Consider the following 16,933-nt stretch of genomic DNA (forward strand, 5'->3'; position numbering starts at 1 on the left):
CAAGTAGGGTGTCTGTGGGCACAGGGCGCTGTGTACTTCAAGTTTTGCCGTTAAGAGCTGGGTTCGGGGATCCAACCCGCAGGATGGAGAAATCTATTGGGAATAGGTTTGATTAGGAATGGATGTCACATTAGACCACAAAGAAAGGGATGGTTATAAATGGAAATCTTTATTTTGAGGTTTATTGAAGTGGGTACTGACTGACTGGCCCCAGTTTTGTGTGACTTGAGGCAGATATTAGCATACAATATTAAAACTCCTTTTTCTGCTTCGGTAATATTCTCCCGTGGAAGTAACCCTCTGTTGAAACCACAGAATATTAACATGTCCTCAGGTCTGAGTGTCTAAAACACTAATTGGTAAATGGAAGAGGTCTTTTTTTTTTCCTTTTGCATTATTTGTAAATATGTGTTGTATTAAAAGTCTCCAACACCTTTTCATTTTATTCCATATTACTCCTACTTTAAAGTTAATATTTCTTGTGCGTCGACACATACTTTCGTGAAGGGTCTCTCCTGACTTCTCTGCCAAGCATCTTGTATTTTAGATCATAGTTTTCTCTGATCACCAGGCAATACATCCTCCTGCTTTTCGGTTTGCTTTGTAGGTAGGATACTTGCACGTCTGATCTTGCTGGCTTCCATGGCCCTCAGCCACCTTTAAAGTTAGTCATATACCTGCTGTTTGGCCCTGGCCTCTAATTTTAAATGCACTCCTACATCCTTCCGTTTTCCTTCCACCTTGCAACCACATGATATACTAGAGGCGATTCAGTCTTGGCAGGTAGAAAATAAACCTGTGCAGGACACTGTAGCAAATGGCATTCTTATGCTTGCTGTAATTACTGACTTATAGGATTAGTTTAAATCGAAGGAATCTACAAAACAGAAGGGAACCGCTTGTTATATGCAGAGGTGATCGCTGATTCTCCTAGAGCCATAAAACCCTTATCCAAGTCCAACCATGCTCTCTTTGTTGAAAGTCTTTTGGGGGTGGTATTACGTGGTTTGGGGATACTATGTTACACAGTCTGTAATCAAGAAATCTTTAGCTTAAGATGTTGTACTTTTAGCCAGGTAACTTCCTAAAGACTTCACTTAGCTACGTATTTTAAAATATGCTCAGTTCATTACGGTAACTGAAATACGCGTTGCATGATTCCACCTTAGTGAGGTATTGAAAATGGTCAAACTCATAGGAAGGGAGAGTAAAATGGTGGTTGCCAGGGGCTGCGGGGAGGGGGACATGAGCAGGTGCTGTTCAACTGGTGTAAAGTTTCAGTGAAGCAAGGTGAACAAGTTCTAAGATCTGCTGTACCGCATTTCGCCTGTACTTCACAATATGCTATTGTGTGCCTAAAGTTTTGTTAGTAGGGTGACTCTCATTGTAAGTGTTCTTACCAGACTAATAGTAAAAAAAAAAAAAAAAAAAAAAATGCTCTTTGGATAACACAATAGGCAAAAAATAAAAACACCCAATTAACCTTTTATGTCTTTCTTACTTTCACTGTTTTAGCCCCCTTCCCTTGCTTTAATGACCACTTCAGATACAGAGTTCTGCAACATGTTTTTGTAGACAGTAGCTGAAGAACTGGGATATATTCCCTTTAGAGTAGCTCTGAGTCCCGAGTTCTATGTTCTTTTAAAAACGTTTTTTTTAAAAAGTAAAGAGAAGAAAGGATTGTGTTGAGATTTTGGAGATTGCTCCCAGCGAAGGAGACTTCTAACTGGATTAGTGTCATAAGCCTGGCTCTTTATAACGCCTGCGTATCTGCTCAGTCCTTTCTGGCCCCTCTTCTGGTTAGCTGTTGTTATAAATGGTTTTGTTTTTAAAACTAGGGGAAATTGAAGACCGTAAAGTGACACGCTCCCTCTCCCCCTGCCCTGGTAATGGCAGAATAAGAACTAGACAGTGAGACCCCTGCAGCTGCCCCTGTTGAAATCAGTCCATCACCATTGGCAGCAAAGGGAGGTGATCAATTACTAGTTATTGACCATTTCCGATTGCCCCCCACGTAGTGTTAATCATTCTTCTGTTGCTGTTATTCCTTATGCTGTAGAGCTTTGTGTTTGTTCCCGAAGTCCTGGGAAAAGGGATCTACTTTCATACCATCACCCTATTTTATCTGGAAGCAAAGCCCTCAGGTTAGCTCTGAGGGAAAATAATTGTATCCTCCAGTAACATCCCCTGATGGAAATCAGGAGACAGAACCACCATCATAGGCCCCAAAATTCAGGAAAACATGGTCGATCTGTGGACTTTTCCTTTGCTGCTTTGACGAGGGTGTGATGTGTCTTCCTGGGACTCACACAGGAGGCTTGTGTCTGAAGGCTTCTTATGGGCCCCTGTTTAATTCTTATAGATTAGGGAACACGAGGATGACATAACAGGCAGTAGAGAGTAGAGATAATGCAATAGATACAGAATTAGTAGATACTGATAGTGGGCTAGCAGGTTAGCGCTTAAAAGAGTTAAAACTGTAACGGATGCTAATAATTTGCCAGCAACTATATGTAACTTTTCTTTAGGTTTCTGTTCTGATTCCCAAAGTGCTGTGTTTAGAAGATTTAACAAAATGTTTCATTTTGGTAGAGGTAAACATCATCACCTGGAATTGACCAAAGTATCTCAACCAATTTTTTAAGAAATATTCAAGTGGGAGCAGAGCAACTCCGGACATTTCAAGCCCCACCCGTTTCAACGCCCTGTTGTTTCAATTGCATTTCTCATTTGGTCATTTTTTACCCCATTGATTCTTGTTTCCAATCATTCCTGCAGAGAGATGCTCAAATCATTGTTCCTTGAGAAGAATATTTGAAGGAAGAAATTTAAGAATTTAATTCTTTAGGTTGAGGTAGCAGATAAGTGGCCCTTAGACAACCGCACTTTGTGGAAATGATAGATACTTCAGAAAGGGGTGTAGACAAAAGAAGGGCTTTGTGGGATTTGAGCCTCCAAGGAAATGCTTCTCGTGCTGGAGGACGGAAGAGGTGTGGTGACAGAATGGAAGAGAGCTGGCGTAAAGCAACCGAGAAGCACAGGCCTTTGCTAGTACCCCTCGGTTTGGACAGATTAGAAGAAAGAAAAAGTGGGGGGGAGAGTGGAGTGGAATAGTTGCCACTCTTCACTGACTGGCCAGTCTCACTGAAGCTCGTAGGACGCTTGGCTGGGTGTTCCTAGCACTATGTGATGTGTCAGTGATGGTACAGGCCGGCCAGTCGTGTGGGGCTGTGCTGTTCCCATCTTCTCCCCAACCATTAGTGGCACATTAGGTGGTGGCAGTAGCACCGAGGCAGGTAATGTCAGGAGGGAGCCCTGTGCTTGTCCCCTGCCCTGCCCTCTGGTACGCGATGGAAACAGATAGAACGTGCAAGGCCTCCAGCTCCAGGGACCTGGTGTGCAGCTGAGCTTGCTGCGTTGTGTCCAGAACTAGAGATTGGATTCCATGTTTGCCAGTTGTTGACTTAGATATAAAAAGGGCATCGTTTTGTTTTGTTTTTTTAATTTGGCAGGAAAAATGTGTTTCCCATGCTTTACTGTAAAAAAGATATATTATCATTTCATACCATTCTCCCGCTTCCCTCCGTGGCCAGAATGACTCGGCCACGATAGCTTTCTGAGTTCACTTGCGAGGACCGTCTTTGCTCATCCGTCCGTCTGCCTGGCACCCTGGCCTGGCTCCCGGGCCAGCCCCTCACACTGCTCCACCCACAGGTTAGGCATGAAGTATCCTCTTCACCGAAGGTTCCCTAACCCCATCCCCTCGCACCCCACTGCCATCCCCCTCAGTCTAAATCCATCCCCCCCAGTAGTCTAAATTGTCATTGCAGTGTATTTGTTGGATCTCTCTCTCTCTCCCACTAGAGTAGAAAGCCAGACCCAGCAGCCAGCTTAGATCAGCGCACTTTTGTAAGGGCCTCTAGTAAATATCTGATGAATGAGTGAATGAAATTCTCACTCTTGGGGTGTGAACACTGCTGGTGCTTCTAATTCTGTTTTGCTGGACACCTATGCAGCACAGTTTTCTAAGGAAGGAAACATAGTTCTCATAGTAATTCACACTGTCGTATGGCAGGAGTCCAGGAAGTGCAGAAAATGCAAAAGTGGGTGTCCCGGGTCCCCTCTTCTCTAATGAAGTCAACATCATTCAAGTGTTATAACTAAGGCGTGGCCAGGAAGTGAGAGATTCAGGTTAAGCCAAACCGTTATCACCGTTCTTCAGAGGTACGAGCGGGTCCAGGGGTCCATGTGAGTTTCCTGTAAGCAGATATGGAAACTCCAGGAAGTCACCTGACACAGCTATCCTAGCATTAGCTCAGCCAATGTCTTTGACATCACCAACGTATGTGACAAGTCGGAACATCTAAGTTTGCTGAGCGTTCAGCTGGCTTGTTTTTCCTCTGGCAAGTTTTTCTGGTCCTGCCATTTTGGGGGGGGGGTCTTTTTCTTTTTTAAGTTCAAATAGTGATATTCAATTACTTGACTTGATTCTCACTTGAGGTATCAGTATTCAAAACCCAAAGTCAGCCATGAGTCAGTGCTCATTATGGGTCCAAATTAAACTTACTACTACCAATTTTCGGAAAAAGCCGAGTTTGTTGTAAAGAGCCAGGAATCTGAAATTCTGAAATTCTGTTGGACAACAGGATTCTCTTTGTCTTTTGCAAATTAAAATCGTAGTTTACATGCTATCTTTATGTCTTTTCTGTGCTGTTAGTGGTCATATCATAGCCTGAAAACAATTTAGCTTACCTTTTCCGTGAATTTTTTATTTCTCCTGCTAGGGCTCTTGTTGATTTTGTTATTTTATTAGCATAAGTGATTTTGGCAGGAAGGAGAAGTTCTTATAAATGAAGAGATTGTTACAGAGGTAAAGCATTTGGAGGAAAGTCACCTGGCATGTGATTTCCTTACAGCTAAGGAAAGTGTCGTTTTCTTTGGTTATGCGTACTTTTGTCCCCGTCACCCTTTGCCACCTGTTGTCGCCAGCCCTTCTACAGACTAACTCCAGAGGCCTAGTTCAAACACTCAGGCTCTGAGTGCCAACCACGTACCAGGAACGAGGACTGATACTTGCTTCTTTCTTCACAGAACGGTTGTTTGAAGAGTTGCATGAGAGAGTGGGTGTCACAGGGCTTTGTAAACTGTACATGACAATATACAGTTCATGTTTCAGAAAGCACCACGGTCCTACGTTCCCACAAGTGAAAGCTGGTAAGAAGCCAAGAAGCAAGACGGGGGTAGGTTTAAAGATGGAGGGAGAGAAGGCAGGCATGGGAAGCGGAAAGAGGGATAAGCAGGAGGAGAGGAGTGAATCCCCCAGGCTTGACTGCTGTGTGCAGACATGCACGTGTGTCGGGACTCACCCAGCCTCAGATCTGGCTGAAATTAGCATACCGTCAACAGGCAATTCTATTCGAGACTGAAAAGGAAATGAGGAAGGAAATGCATATGTTTTTATATCAAGTTACGCCGAGGTACCATTCTGAAGACAGGATAGGAGGGTACTACAGATTTTATCGTCATCCTGTATTGGTGTAGGTCACCGTTACGCTTTGTGTGTATTACAGTTATTGCATTGCCTGTAAACATTTTAAATACACATTTCTCCTCTCTACCAAAGAATGCCCATTTCCCATGGGTGAAAGTGAGGAGACTGTTCCGATGTCCTCACGTTGTTCTCCAGGTCGTTTAAAGAAAGACATGCTTCTCTGTGTCAGGTGGCCTGGGACTGCTCGGTGGGCTGAGAATTCTGTGTGCGTGTACGGAGGGGCAGCTGAAACCAGAAAGATAACCCTGGCATCAGCTCTGTCCTGCCCCCAGGCGAGGGATAAAGCTCGGGTACAGTGGTCCCCAGGCGGCCTAAGTGGGGAACACAGAGAAACTCCTGGCCAGCACCTGCTCTTCACCTCTAATTTCTATCACCCTCAGTTTAGCAGGTTATGTTACATAGGAATGTATAATGTCATGATAACCCCATAAAACGTTCTGAGGCTATCTTGTCGCAAAGATCTTTCTTAAAAACAATTCTTTATCCAAAAAGAAAAGAAAACTCTTCATCCAGCCCTTCCAAGTGCAGGCCCATTCAGAATCTGTGCAAGATTGAGGTGGGTGAGCTTTCTAATGATTGACAGGTAGGTTCAAGCAATACAACTTAATGGAAATTAGTCTTAAGCCATAATAACGGGAGGGTCACACCGTTATTAAAAACATGCTTTTTAAAACCCTGAATCATGTAGGCATGGCTCCCCACTTTGATTAAACAGAAAGAGAGTAGGGGAAAGGTGCTGTACGAATGGGGTTTGAAATTGTGCTCAATTCTGTAGAGATCACTTGGTGGAAACTGGCTGGATGAGTGGAGGAGAAAAACAACAATCCACGGTGATGATGAGCTAGGTTTTCGGGACACATGTTGGCCTTGTTTTAACTGGAGAACTCTGAGTTTGCTTCGACAGGACAGACTTCAGCAGTCTATCCCGTGTCACTCTGAAACAATGCCATTTTCCTGATCCTGTAGATAAGAAGCATTAAAGCAGAGCAGCACTTACTTTTTAGTGCCGCTGCATTTGTAATGAAAACCACCCTACTGTGTTTTCCGGAAAGCCAAAAGCATGATGGTATTCGTGTTCCATCCCGTGTGCTCCGTAGGAAGTTTAGCTGGGACCTGGAGAAACTCTGTTTTCGGGCAAGTGGCAGAGCCCCTTGTGCATCCGACATAGCTGGTGGCCTCCTCCAGGCAGCAGCTGCCAACAGCCCAGGCACCCTGCTCTCAACTCTCCATTGTGGATTGAGCTGACTCGGCCAGTCTCACTTTACTCAAGACACCAAACTGGACGCTTGCAAGACGAGTGCCTTGCCAATATTTGAGATGCTTTTCTTATTATAGATGAAATATGAACATTGTGTTTGGGAACGGGACCCAACAAATGCCGAAGGTATTTATGTAAGTCATTCAGCTTTAGTACAACAGCCTCTTGAGAATTAACCAAATAGGCTTTTAATAATTTTGCCCTTCTGTCTTAGTTGGTGTTCCACGTTTATTTGTGTAATACGCTCAATTCAAAGTAAGCTTCTTTATCAGAAATTTAATTACTGTTTTAGGAATCAAGACTGCCTCCAAAATAGTACAACTCTGTGAAGTTAAATCCTCTTAGGATTCTCCTATGTGCCAGAAGAAACTTATTCAAGCCAAGGAGCATGCATTAATTCACTTTCTAGCATTTTTAAAACAATCGGTTATGCCCCAGAGTAACAAACAATTTTGTTTTTGAAAAGCTTTTAAATAAGGTAAAAATTTGGACAATTTTTACTTTATCACATAAACCGAATTTTGATTTCACTTGCTTGGTCTAGAAGTCCCTGTGTGTTTTCATTTTCCACATTGGTGTCAGAGCGTTTTTGAATTAGCGTATCAAGATTTCATACATTTGCTTCCATCCATCAGGGAACGGATTTGAGATTCTTGTGGAGAGCCTATTAGTCAAAACATATTGAGGAGCTGTCCCCTAAAAGCTAGAGTTTAGGGTTCGAGAGTGGAAGGGAGGAACTCCAGATGATAGGTTTACCAGCCCTGGTCACATATTCCCACCCCCTCTTGCTCATCCCAATGATTTGAGCATCAGTTGAGCTATGGACTGATAGGTTACCTTGCAAAGATGCAAATGCCTCAGAAGGGTGGTACTTTTAGCCCTTATCTGTCAGCAGTTAATACATTAGTTAACACTCTGGCTTTGATTCTCCGGAAAGGCACTCAGTTACCAGCCCATTTTATAAGGTTTGGTTCTTGTCTCAGGGAGATACTGATTCTAATCGCTCTTTGTAACATTGATTACACATAGGTAAATGTACAATTATGACTGGGACCCAGTCCTTTCCATCTGGTCGGGACAGATAAAATGGTTACCAGTCAGATGGCTGGCATCTTGCTCTGAGCGTAGGTCCCGTGTAGGAGAGGCTTCATCCCGGCCTGGGGCTGGAGGCGTGAGTCTGCAGGTGGTATCCAGCTTGAGAACCAAAGCATATGTGGATGTTTTCCGGAAGAATGGAGAAGGGTGCTAAAGACAGTGGCCCATGTGTATTTGGGGGAATGAAAAATGTTTGGCATGGATGGAAAACAAGGTGCTAGGTGGAGGTGTTGAGAGCTATGGTGGGGAAGTCAGCAGGGGTTCACTGACCTATAAGGGGTAGTTAGGACATTAGCCCAAAGACAGGGGAGAGCTATTGATAGTTTTAAACAGAGGAATTGCCTGATCAAATTTGGGAAAAATGCTCTGGTTACAGATAATGTACAGGGTTTGGGAAGAGTAAGGGCCAATAAAACTAGAGACAAGTTAAGGAGTCTTCTGCTAAGTAGTAGTTCAGGGCTGAGCCATGGCAGCGGGGTGGGGAAGCGACTGTTTGGGTGCGAGCCTCCCGAGCAGACTCAGTAGGACTAGATGGTCAGGGAATAAGTATGGCGATCCAGAAAAGGAAGAGTTGGAGTGATTCCTAAGTTTCTGGCTTGGCCAACTGGATGGATGGTGGTCCTGTTTATTCAGACAGGGACCAGAGAGGAAGGACCAGGTTTAGAGAGGGAGATGCGTTTGGATTGGATTTTGGACTTCTTGAATTTTGAAGTGGCCAGACAGACAGCAGGGAACATGGCCCTGGAACTCAGAGAGATTTGTATGCTGCATAAAGAGCACAGAGCAGAACTCGGAGGAACAAAGACATTTATGAGGCATGCCGAGAGAGGAAACGTATGTACACAATGCTAAACACAGCTCTTTTTAAGAAGTAAAGCAAATAAAGCAGTTGTCGCATTAAATGACTGGGAATCTGTTGCCTTAGAATAATGCAATTCGGATATCAGAATGCCTGTTTCTTAAATTTGTGGAATTATGCTTTCGAAGATTTGTGCTCAGGGGACCTCCCCAGTAAGCAAGATCTGTTGGCCTGTTTCTTTCTTGGCAACATACTAGAACAAAATATCACTCTCACAAACTATTATGCTAAAGAACATCATTCGGCAAACATTTATTTAGTGGAAGCTCTGTCCAAATATGGCACTAGGCCCTGGGAATACAGAGATGAATAAGAAACAAACCTGTCATGAACGGCAGATCCCCTGGCAGGTTCATCACACTTCTGTGGCTTGGAACACGGTGGGGCTACAGGTTGAAGGGACTCCCTGGGAAACACCTAACCCAGCCTTACAAGTTTGTCACATAAGCAGCTCTCTGCCCTACGTCCTCACCTCCAGATCCCTTTTCTTTGCCTTGCCTCTGTTAATCTTTTGTGGTTACACTCAAGGTCCATAGCAGAAACGACTAAATTAAGAAAATGCGTCTTCAAATAAGTAATTCTACCCCTAACAATGGGAATGCTGTCAACAGAATAGCTGTCAACATAAAGTAGATCAGAATTTTATAATGTTAAAGGTAAGGTGACTACTGCTTTCTTAAAAAAAAAAAAAATACAAGTTTTTAGTAATTAAATTGTAATTTAAATCATTTTAATTTAAAAGTATTTCTGCATAGAGGCTGTAAGATCTATAAGATTTCATTTTTGATGGTAGTGGGGTCTCATTGGCAGTATTTGGATACAGAGACATCAAAGTTAACTATTTTGCAAAAAAATAGTTTTTTGGCAATGTTTCCAGATGTGGAAGCAGTGCAGACACTGGCAGACATTTCCCCGTGTCCCTTATGCATGAGTGCCGGTGCCCCTCCCCTTTCGGTCTGAGGATAGCAATTTGGGTGATACCTTTTGGCCCAATGCAAACAGCTGACATATCCTGAGTGGTTACCTGGTACCTGGACCTGTGCTGTGAACTTGACATCTGTCATTTCACCTAATTCTCATGACAACCCTGTCGGTTGGTAGGAAACCGAGGCATAGAAAGGTCACAAAACAGCAGATCTATCGAGGATGTCTCCAAGCCAGCAGAATATCAGAGCCCAAACCTTTAATCCCCACTCAATTTTGAGAATTCCGATAGAATTCTCTTCTTTAATCCGCGCCCTCTCCTTCGGCTCATGAAGGAGCTCTGCTTGGGAGTATTATATATAGTCATATATGCCCTTGTGCCACTGTTGCATTAACAGACATTATTCATTCAACGGCCACAAATCTTGTGTGTGAGACAAACACCGAACAAATAATGTCGGTGTAATATGGCAAATTTTAAGAGAAAACTCTGAAAAATGCAAAGGAAGGAGGAATACTTAAGGGAATAGAGGCAAGGCTGAGCTGTGGAGACTGAGTTTCGATTCAGCTTGGAGGAAGATTGTGGGTAAAAGGGCACCGGGTAGGTTCCCACAGGCGGGCCGACGTCTGGTAGCAGGAAGAGCCATGCTTCTCCAGGTGCAACCCACCCACCCTCTGCAGCCGATCGTAAGGGATGCTTAAAAAGTCCCGGTCCCCCACCCATTTCTCTGGACGACAGCCAGAGGTCTGCATCTGAGAATCTTCCCAGCTTATTCTCAGGCGCACGAAAGGGTGGTAAGTTTAAGTTGGGTGATGATCGGAGTGAGATCGTGAAAGTTTGGGAGCTATATTCTCTACTCTTGGCCTTGGAGGCAAAGGGGGATTGTTCTTTAAAAGCATTTGAAGGGAGCCATCAGCCTTTGAGGTGGATTTACGTGGGGGCAAGACCAGAGGCCTGGTGTGTGGAGGCCAGGATGAAGACCGAGTCCAGGGCAGCGGTGGGAGAGAAGCAGGGGATAAAATTAGCAGGAATCGATGGACTAGATGTGGTGGGTAAGGAACAGAGGCACATCTAGGATACTAGTGTCTGATATTCCAATGGCCCAGAATAATGTTAGTGAAAAGGTTCATTCATTCTGGAATATGGGTGATATTTTTCAAATGTAGTAAACAGGTCATCTTTCTGGGTCTCTCACTCTAGTCAATAAAATGGGGGTGAGGAGGTGGGAAAGGGGACCAGATTGTCGCAGAGACCCCCCAGTCTGGGCCTCCGCTTGGTATCTCCTCCTTTTGTTTGCTTTTGAACCTGGCGTCACCTAACTATTCCAGCAACGTTTCTTACAGAAATTGCTCACTTAGTAAGCATAGTGAAACATCACTGACGTTTTACTTTTCCAACCCCAGGCTTGCCCTCCCGCAGAGGATGGTGGCCTGAAAGGGACAGTGTCCCACTGTGTAAACTGTGAGGAATGAAATTGTAGTTAGGATCATCCGACCAAGATTAGAGCCGTTTTGAAGGACTCATAAGGAACACAGTTCACACACCAATCACTCTTGATCGTCTCCGACCAAGTTACTGCTAAGTACTTACACACCCAGGACTGAGTTACTACTAAGTACTTACACACCCAGGACTGAGTTACTGCTGAGTACTTACACACCCAGGACTGAGTTACTGCTAAGTACTTACACACCTAGGACTGAGTTACTGCTAAGTACCTACACACCTAGGACTGAGTTACTGCTAAGTACTTACACACCTAGGACTGAGTTACTGCTAAGTACTTACACATCTAGGACTGTGCTAGACCTGAGGGAGGGGGGAGGGGAAGCAGAGGCCTGACTCTCCACAGCCTCAGTTGGTTGGCGATAACTTATAAGAAGTTGTTCCATAGTAACAGACCAATTCATTCAGTCAGCTCTTTGCTTATGAGTGTTCTGCCTCATTCCATAAGTGTCTACATGGTCAGTTAGTTGTCTTATAGAAATTTAAAAGGAATAGGCTGGCTTGTTCATGAAGCAGTTCCTTTTTACGTGGCTACAGAACCCAATAATATTTGGGGAGAAGGGGCTTTTTTCTTTCATGTTACGGTACAAACTTGACAGTAAAAGCATTTTCAAAATCGTTATTCTTCCTACTGTTCCTAAATTAGAGTAACTTTCCACCTGTTGTTGGAATGGTGAAACTCGGATTATAGAGCAAGCAGTCAGCCACTAATGTTTAATCCCATAAGTGAAAATGAGGGAAAGAAAAGCATATTAGGGGTTTTCTTTTTTTTCTTGCAGCATCTTCAGTGATGTGTTAATTTTGTGACGTCAAGGTTCAGTTAGTAAACTTTATTGTTGAAAAGTTTTCTTTAGCGTTGCTGTATTTGTAACAGTTACAGAGCCTCCACTGTATTTGGTGCCCAGGAAGATTTTAAAGATATTTCAAGAGAAATAGAAGGTGTCAGCCAACAGAGGAAAGAAAAGAAAGTCTCAAACAAGCATCCCCCATAAACAAGGTCTGTGTAAACATGTGTAGGTGAGTCTATGCAACGTGTGTGTCTCTGAATGCTAGTCGTCAAGAAATGCCAGATAATGAGAAGAAAAGGGAGAAAAATTAGAGAGATGGCATGAATAAAGGGGTTCCCGGTATAATTGGCATGTCTGGTGCCAGATGGAATTTGGTCTGGAATGATTTCATGAAGAATTTGAGCCCTGAGCCATATTTTGAAGGGGAGCTACGGCATGATTTGTCAAGAGGCAGAGATTTTGCAGGTGGGGGAAGAATCGTGTATCTGGTGACTCACAGCCTGAAGAGGATGAAACACAAAGGCAGGGAAGCTCACCCGGGCTTATTATCTGTGGGCGCCATTGTCCTGGCTTGCTGGAGTGGCCCTGACTTTTAGCTTCACAGTCTCATTAACCTTCCCCTTAGTGTTCTGCGTCCATGTGCCCTCGTGACTCTCACTGCCAATGAAACCGGAAAACAAGGATCTTTCCTATACATACTTCCCTCTCACCCTCATCCCAGCCCCCAGAAAGGTGGTAAATTTGTGGAGAGCAGTCGTGCTGCCAGCCTGAAATTCCTGAAAATTATTACCGTTGGTGTGTAAAGAAAAAAAAAAAAAAAAGGAATGAAAATCATAGAGAAGTAGGAGGCGAGAGGTGCTGGATAGAGCCTTTCTGTCAGATTTAGACTCCAGAGCTTCATCTTACAAGTGTATGTACAGACACGCACACAAACCCCTTCTCGGGCCTGCACTCCCCCCGCCCGCCCCACTCGCGTGTGCCACCGAGACTCACACCGTTTCACTTTGCAGTGGTGTAGAGCTCAGCTGAGTCATGGGTGGAGAAGAGGACAATTAGATAAGGGGTGCTGACTGTGAAAGGCTCTGGAAAGCACTAATCAAGTGTTATGCAACACACAAGTGGAAGCCGTTGCAGCGTTCCGAGGAAGTTAGCAGCATGAGCAGAACAGCGTCCTAGGGGAAGGGTTGTAGCCGCCGTGCGCAGGGTGGATTGCTAGCAGCAGAAGTCGGGACAGAACCATCTAGGAGGCAGATAAATCAATCCAGGCATAAAGAACTGGACCCTGGAAATTGACGCAGGAGAACTCATCTGGTAAACACCTGGTTGTGTATGAGGGGGTGAAAATGCTAAATATCTGAGCACGGCTCACGAAGAACACCAGTGGACTATGATGAATAATGATGGAAACACGGGGCAGCGGGGGTGTAGAATAATGAATCTTGATTCCTGGACAGTCAGGGAGGAACAAAACAAAGATGAGGTTTCTGTAAGAATGGTGCTCCGAACGCTTGTGCATGTAAGAGCTTCCGAAAAAAAAAAAAAGAAAAGAAGAAAACATCAAAATCAAAGATTTATATTATCATCTACAATAAAGAGTTGTTAGGAAAGTGAGTGGAGAGGGCTGGGGTACGGAAATGTATAAGGAACCGTCCGAGGTAGTGAACCATGTGTGGAAGAAAGCAGGGAATTGTTTTATGCCAAGATAAGACAAGGTCCTGAGCAAGGCTGATTTCAGTTATAACTGACATCTCTAGTTGCTAATTCCATGATCTAAAAATCAAATCAAATTAACAAATCTCTCTTTTAATTTACTCTATGAAGAGAGTAGCTATCGCAATATCTATCCGGTCAGCCATACCGTCCTCAGAGCTTCCATTCAATCTTCATGTTCCCTGTCGTGTCTGACTAACAACATCTGTGACTTTCTTTGCCTTAGAAAAGGCATCTTTTCATTTTTTTATTACTGTGTGTGCAGACTGGATCAAGAGAATAAACATGTAGCTTGCACAAAGATACCTGTCTTACTAGTGAAACAAAGAGTGACAACTTTGCAGGCGCTGATTTCAGGCCCCAGGCCTCACGCTCCAGGGGTCTGTACCTCCCGACAGACGTCCATGGGCGTTTACCTACGTGGAGTAGGTAGGACGGAGAGCAGTGAGTTAGGAGGCCTTCCACCAGGACATGGGATCAGTTTAGGGTCAAAACCAAGGGGCTTCCGGGGGCCTGTTTTGTGTTTATCACGTTCCACAACAGCATCTACGGTATATCCGTTCTTTCGCTGGTCCCTGCTCTAACTTGTTGATTTGGTTGGACCTCCTCTCAGGTTTGTAATAGAGAATCCGCCGAGCTTCCCAGAGCTGGCGTGTCCAGCTTTCCTGCAAATCCTTAGCAGTGGCAAGTCCCTGCTTGAAAGGACCCCCTGTTCAGCTGGGTCTGAGCAGCCACCTGAGAAATCACCTCTCCTGCTAGGAAACAGGCACGCATGGGGGTGGTTGGTAAGGTGAAGGGGTCTCTGTTGAGCAGTCTGATCTTTCTGTTCAGAAGTGGTTACAGGTATATCCTGTTCTAGTTCATTAACAATTTTGCTCATAGGACAGGAAAATGGGAAAAGCACCAGTATTTTTACTAAAGGATGAACACCTCTGAAATGAATCAAAACATAAAATTATTTATATCATACACTCTTCAGGTATAAATTGCTCTCTCAAAGTCATGGGTCACAATGCATCATGCTATATAGCTTTGTCTATATGAGGACGCTGGAACAGCCAGAGATATAGAAGCTTACGTTCTCAAGCCATGGAGATTAAGAAGGGATTTCTTTATAGGAAAAACAAATGAAATTTTTAGGCAAATTTATATACTTAGAGTTCATGTATCAAGTAGGTATAAAGGTCTTTAGGAGCTTACAGTAAGCTGGGCATACCTGGATTTTCTCATGACATTTCCAGGAAGTTTTTCCTCAGTTTTTCTTCCTTCCCCCCTTTCCATCGCATCTCTGTGGTTGGTATGAGGTTCTGCTTACTTAAATTCTAACTAACGTTTAAAACTCTGAGTGCATAAATACTAAACTAATGTGCTATAAAGCCGTACAGAATTATTAGAAGTTTCTCTTAACAGTTAAGCATAAATCTAAAGCTAGCCAGAGTCATCTTTAGTGAGAACTCTGAGGGTTGTACCCAAAATAAAATGTTTACTTGTACTACACCTGGAAAAAAAATAATAACTCATGAATTAGTCCTTTTTAGACTTCAGCAGCCTACTTCGTGCTTACTAATGTATACTAATATATAGCTCATAAAAACAACTCCATTTTTATACTTTGCATGGAACCTAGCATAGGTGTCAAGACATAGGTCCTCTAAATACTTGGTTCTGAGTCGGTGTTCTTTCTTAGAGATTTAGAATCTGCAGTCCAAGGCTAAGATCCAGTCAGGTTTCTGACAGTTCATGTATATGTCAGCTCAGTACTTCATATATGACATGTTTTAAAAAGCTCTATACTAAGATCACCGCCTAAGACTTATGCAGTTGAATGGAAACGGTCATTCGTTACTGCACGTCCTTTATGGTTCGTGACACTGATTTCCTAGCACTCAGCTAAAACGTACACAAGAAACCTAAGTGATAGCAAGCAGACAAATGAGTTGCAGTTTGAGAGGGCCAGTGGCTCGTGACCTGGAAACTGTCCCCGTGTCCTCAACAGGCTCAGATCAGAACCCCAGAGACCCGTGTGCCACTGACCTGAGGGAGAGCATCCTGTGTTTGGGGCCAAGGATGCTAGGAAGACTCTGGGAACTTACTAGACTGAGCTGTGAAATTTTATTCAAATGTTGTCTAGTAAAATATTGTGTAAGCCTCAGATTTCTCATCCAAAAAATGAGACACGGTTTGGCACCTGGCAGCTCACAGGAAGTTGGTAGAATTAAATGCGATTAGTATATGTGAATATGTGAATACCCCTAACAGAAGAAGTAGCACATAATAGGTGCTAAATAAACTGACACAGGCCACCGTTGTTGAATGCTTCCGTGCTGAGTATTGTGAAAAGACAGCTCTTGGGCCAGGAGGTTGAGGAGAAAACCAGCAGGCCTTATATGATGTCATCTAGCAAAGGACAGTGTGTACAAGACCCAGAGGGTCCCCAAACACCTGGAAGAACCATGGGAGACTTCAAGGGGTGACTCTTAAGCAGTGTTGAGGAGGCAAGTAGTTGTTTCCAGGAACAGAAAAGGGAAGGAGGGCTCAAGCAGAGGAACTGGAAGGGCAAATCATGGGGGGTTAAAAGCTCTCGTTTGTTTCTACGCTGCTAAACGCCAGTGTCATTTATATCCGTGGAGTTCTGGGGCTCAGGGAGGTAGTGGTCAAGAGCATACAGCGTTCCCTCCTTATCCGCGTTCCATGGTTTCTGTCACCTGCAGTCAGCCGAGGTCTGAAAGTATTACATGGAAAATTCCGTAAGTAAATAATTCATACGTTTTAAATGACTTGCCATTCTGAGTAACGTGATGCAATTGTGCGCCGTCCCGCTCAGCCCCGCTTGAGTCCTGACTCATCACTTTGACCAGCGTATTCTCCCTGTAGACACTCCCTGCCCACCCGTCACGTAGTAGGCTTCTGGGTTACCACAGAGCTTGTGTTCAAAGTACCCTTATTTTACTTCATAATGGTCCCAAAGCGAAGAGCAGCGACGCCGGCATTGAGATTTGCCAGAGAGAAGCCGGCAAGGTATGGAGGTAGGAAAAACACAGTATATGTAGAGTTCGGTGCCCCCCACAGTTTCAGACATGCGCTGGGGGTCTTGGGGCATATCCCCCTTGGAGAAGGGGGGACTGCTCTACACGGCAGCCCTCAGTGGGGTCCAGCTCCTGGTGCCGTGGTGGTGTGACGCAGGCAAATGGCCTGTCCACGTCTCACGCCCCTTCGCCTGCGCACTGGGGAAAGCACAAGA

The 16,933-nt window shown here is 44.2% G+C and overlaps 1 protein-coding gene across 4 annotated transcripts in view; it reads left to right on the top strand.

Annotated features, from left to right (window-relative positions):
• Positions 1–16,933, top strand: part of JPH1 (junctophilin 1) — a 76,310-nt gene that overhangs the window by 7,805 nt on the left and 51,572 nt on the right. The gene's annotated exons all lie outside the window — the stretch shown is intronic.

Source organism: Rhinolophus sinicus, chromosome 7 (assembly GCF_057876585.1).
Source record: "Rhinolophus sinicus isolate RSI-liver-muscle chromosome 7, RSI-T2T, whole genome shotgun sequence".
Taxonomy (NCBI): Eukaryota; Metazoa; Chordata; class Mammalia; order Chiroptera; family Rhinolophidae; genus Rhinolophus; species Rhinolophus sinicus.